The 4,391-nt window shown below is 31.7% G+C and overlaps 1 long non-coding RNA gene across 1 annotated transcript; it reads right to left on the reverse strand.

Moving 5' to 3' along the window:
* Nucleotides 1-1,899: 1,899 nt before the first annotated feature.
* On the reverse strand, nucleotides 1,900-3,134 carry LOC114076569. The gene is made up of 2 exons (XR_003577573.1): nucleotides 2,892-3,134; nucleotides 1,900-2,519 (listed from the first exon to the last, which is right to left on the reverse strand). It is a non-coding gene; the product is annotated as an uncharacterized LOC114076569 (long non-coding RNA).
* Between the last annotated feature and the right edge of the window lie 1,257 nt (nucleotides 3,135-4,391).

Consider the following 4,391-nt stretch of genomic DNA (forward strand, 5'->3'; position numbering starts at 1 on the left):
TATATATATATACACACACACACACACACACACACACACACATATATATATATATATATATATTAAAATTAGAATGCACGACAATAATTGTATAAAAAAGACTTGAATAAAGCCTTCAAATGCAACTTAGAAATTAGAAGTTACAATTTACAAATATTAGTGGAGTAACTAATCTACGCATCCACCTTTTAAGAAGGGTTCTGTTTCAATAAGTTCTCATATGTAAAACTTATTAATATTTGTTACATATATTAGATGAATAACTAATTTACGCAATCACCTTCTAGGAAGGGTTCTGTTTCAATTAGTTCTCGGATGTAATCTAATATCTGTGTTCTCCTTTAAAATTCAATTCTAATTGTCACAACATATCGATAATGAAATCATCCGGTGTTGGTAAACTTTCTAGACACTCTTATGAGTCAAGTTCATCATCACTAGATTCAGTTACCGCTTTTAACCCAAGCTTCTTGTTTGGAATTAAACTTTTTCTCCTCTCGGCATTGACCTAGTCTCTAAATAAAACTGAGGTTTTCAAACTTTCTTCCGCCAATGATTGTCTATGATCGCCAATTTCAAACCTTGTCACTCTATAAGAAGCCTCTGATGCAACTAATGAAGCTTGAATAACTAGAACAACACGAACCATTTTGCTCAAAATTGGAAATACAAGCTCCGCCTCCTCCACCATCCTAATAAATTTCATTGCCATCTTTGTTTTTCACTGCTTCTAAAGATTCATTAAGCTATTCTTCAAAATTATCACGGTTAGTAGAATTAAGACTAAGAAAACCTCGCATATAAGTTTAAATTCAAGCTTTACTGTCAGGATTAGAAGTTTGACAACCTTCTCCTTGAGTATTTTTCATAGTTCGATATTTTTCATATAAAATTTTTGTTTCTACTTTTATGCTAGACTTACACGTTTCACAAGTTGGAATTTCTTCCGGTAAAATTTCTAAAGTATCATAAAAAGTGTCAACAAGTGCCTGCATACCTCGTAATTTATAATCAGTATAAAGTAAAGTAGCAGTTAAATAAATCTGAGAAATAGGAAAAAAAATTATTTTAAAAAATTTTCAATCAGAACTTCAATTGAAACACTAAATTTATTTATTTTTTTATTAGAAAATTGAATTGAAAGAGCACAAATATTTATTAATATTGATGAAAGAGTAGGATAATAAATTCAAAAAAATATGGTTGTAGCATCATAAAAAAGTCTTAAAAATTCTAGTAGTTCATTAGTTTCTTCCCAAACTTCATCACAAATTCTATCTAATGAGTCAGCATTATGATCATTAAACACCATTTGTATGGGTCTTTTATATTGGCAAGCAACTGAAAGCAATTCGTAAAAAGAATTTCACCTTGTTTTAATTTCTCTTCAAATTGTTCTTGGAGGCAATTCACATAGTAAACAACGCTCATTAAATTTCCTAATTCTAGCAGCTTTATTGGCATAAAAATCCAGACAACAGCATATTCAATTTTCATGCAACAGCAATAAAATAATGAATATCATCTTGTACAACTAAATTTAATACATGTGCAACACATCTAACATGAAAAACTTTACCATCAATTGGACATAATCTAACTTTTAACGTACTAGTAGTGTTTGTATTATTAGATGCATTATCTAATGCGATAGACATTACTTTATCTATAAGAATGTAATAATCTAAAACACCCAAAATATTTGAATCTAAATATGCACCAGTTATTTTCTCTACACGTTCTTTATAACTTAAGATTTTTTTTAAAATTCCAATTATGATCAATTCAAGGTGCTGTAATAGTTAAATAATCATGATCATTAACACTACGACCCATGTCGGAAGTTATAGACACTCTACAATCTAATATGCTAAACAAACAACGAAGATATTGACAATGTTTACCTTGATATACAAAAACATCATATTTAACAGTATAAGTTTATAAGTTTATTGAATACATTCAATAAAATCGAATTTGAAGCAAAACTATAAGGCAAACCACAAACAGAAACCATTTTAGCTAAATTTTCACGATCTCTTTCCTTATTATATTTACGTTGTGTTAGTGGACCATCGTGGTTAGAAGGATCTAATGTTCCTTGAACCAAATTAGAAGCCCCTACCGGTTCATTAACACTACTATCAAAATCATTAACTGGAATTTCTTTTTTTCTATGGGTTAATGTTTTGGCTTCTTTATATTGAATCGGCACACAAGATAACAAATGTTTATTTAAGCCCCCCGTCCCACCTTGATCCCAACCTTGTCTATGTATAAAGGTTGCTTACACTTATTACAAATAGAAACATTATTTTTCTTATCGGAAGTCATAAATTGTCATACAATACAAATTTTAGGGCGTTGATGCTTCATCTTCTGCCTTGTGGGAGGTATAAGGGGTGGACATCCATAATTTTGCTCTGCTAAATTTGTTGTTTCATGTGGAACTTGTGTCATCGGACTAGTAGGTGTATCTTCTAATTCCTCTTCTCCCGAATCAACTTTTACTTCTTCACCTGAATTTTCATCAAGATTAGATTAATATTACCATTACGTCGTTCTAAACTTTCATGATTGAGTTGAATATTTGAATCAATATCATAAGAAGTATCATCAACATAGTAGAATCATTTGTATTAAATCTAACTCTAGACATTGATTTAGAAGAAGTACCACCACATTTACTCTTATCTTTTTCCTTAATACTTTTTTTACTAAAATTAAATCTTTTAAAATTGGCACCTTGTTCTTTCTCTTTTCCTTTATCGGTATTTTCTTTTTTGCTAGAACTCATATTTAATTATATATAAAGTGTATATAAGAATAATAATAATAATATGAAATCTAAAGAAAAAATTTAAAATATAAATATTATGAAACGAATGTACCAAACGTCTGCGTTAATAGAAGAGGTTAAACCGATTCTTGGAGCTTGTAGTTTGTTGTAAGTTGTAACTTGTAATTTGAAACTCCAACCCTTGATAGAAAATATGAGATTTCTATATATTATGATAAAATATGAAAATTTAGAATTAGAATATATGTATTATAATAATATGAGACTTAAATGGGATAAAAATTAAATCTTAAGAATTAAGATTGAGACTTAAGAGGATATAGAAAATAGATGAAAGAATAGATGATTTTGTAAGAAATAATAAGGGATAGAGGGGTATTTATAATATTAAAAATGGGTTAAAGTGTATTTATGATAACTTGAGGATTTAAATTAAAGTATTAAAAGTAGGGGATGGTAGGGGGTGTTGGGGAAGTGAAAAAGTTAAAAAAAATCCATTGGGGGGCTCACTAGCCATTTCCCCAACGATTGGCTACGACTCAATTTCAAAAAATTTAAATAAAATAAAATAAATAAAAGGGGATCCCGCGAAATTGTCCTGTTCAGCCGGACCAGGTCGACCAGGACCTAATGGTGAACCGGCCCATGAACGGTCCCCTAACCCCATTACCCCCAACCCACGAGAATCAACGGGACCAAATCCGGAGATCCATTTCTAGAACCGGACGCGGGCCGGGGCGGACCGACTCGGTCGCCCTGCCAGCCCTATCTATAATCAATCACATTCCGAGAATCCCTCTCCTTATTATTTTAGACCGCGTTTGTACTTTCTAGTTGAATTTGAACACGTATCTCTCTCTATGGTATTCAACTCAACTCTTTGTTGGATTTTATACTAACCAACAATCGTTTGCACCTAGAATTGGATGAGGTGTGTTTGAAACGTCAATCACACCCAATTTCTCATTTTCAATCGAGTTGTAGTCGTTAAATGAATTTGTTGGTTCAATGTGAGACCTCACAATGACATTTATCCTTAATATAGACCTAGAGCCATCAGTAGCAATATCCATCATGAACAAGCTCACATGCCTATTATTCTTGAACATCCATTGAATGGTCATACTTATTCATTGAATTATCACCCAAGTTGTCATTTGAATGATCACAAAATCTCTCCTTTGGTTGATCACCCAAGTTTTTTCATTTTCAAGCAAGTCGTTGTTGTTAAATGAATTATTGGTTCAATGAGAGACCTCGCAATGACGTTTATCCTCAATATAGGTCTAGAGCCATCAACAACAACATCCACCATGTAGAAGCTCACATGCCTATCATACTATATGAATTTGGATGTATTTTTTCCCTCTCATTCATTTGATAGCTTATCACCAAGAATCTTGGCTCTCAAGCTAAATTATTGAACTCAATTACGTTTGCAATTATAGTGTCATATGTACCATTACGACGCAACGCAACGGGCATTATTGTCTTACTAAAAGATGTTCATACCAACTTTTGGGATTCTTCTTCCTTACTCTCATATAATCACCACCAACAATAACAAATTCAGCTATTGTCATATATAGAC

The sequence above is a fragment of the Solanum pennellii genome, chromosome 3, assembly GCF_001406875.1.
Source record: "Solanum pennellii chromosome 3, SPENNV200".
NCBI lineage: Eukaryota > Viridiplantae > Streptophyta > Magnoliopsida > Solanales > Solanaceae > Solanum > Solanum pennellii.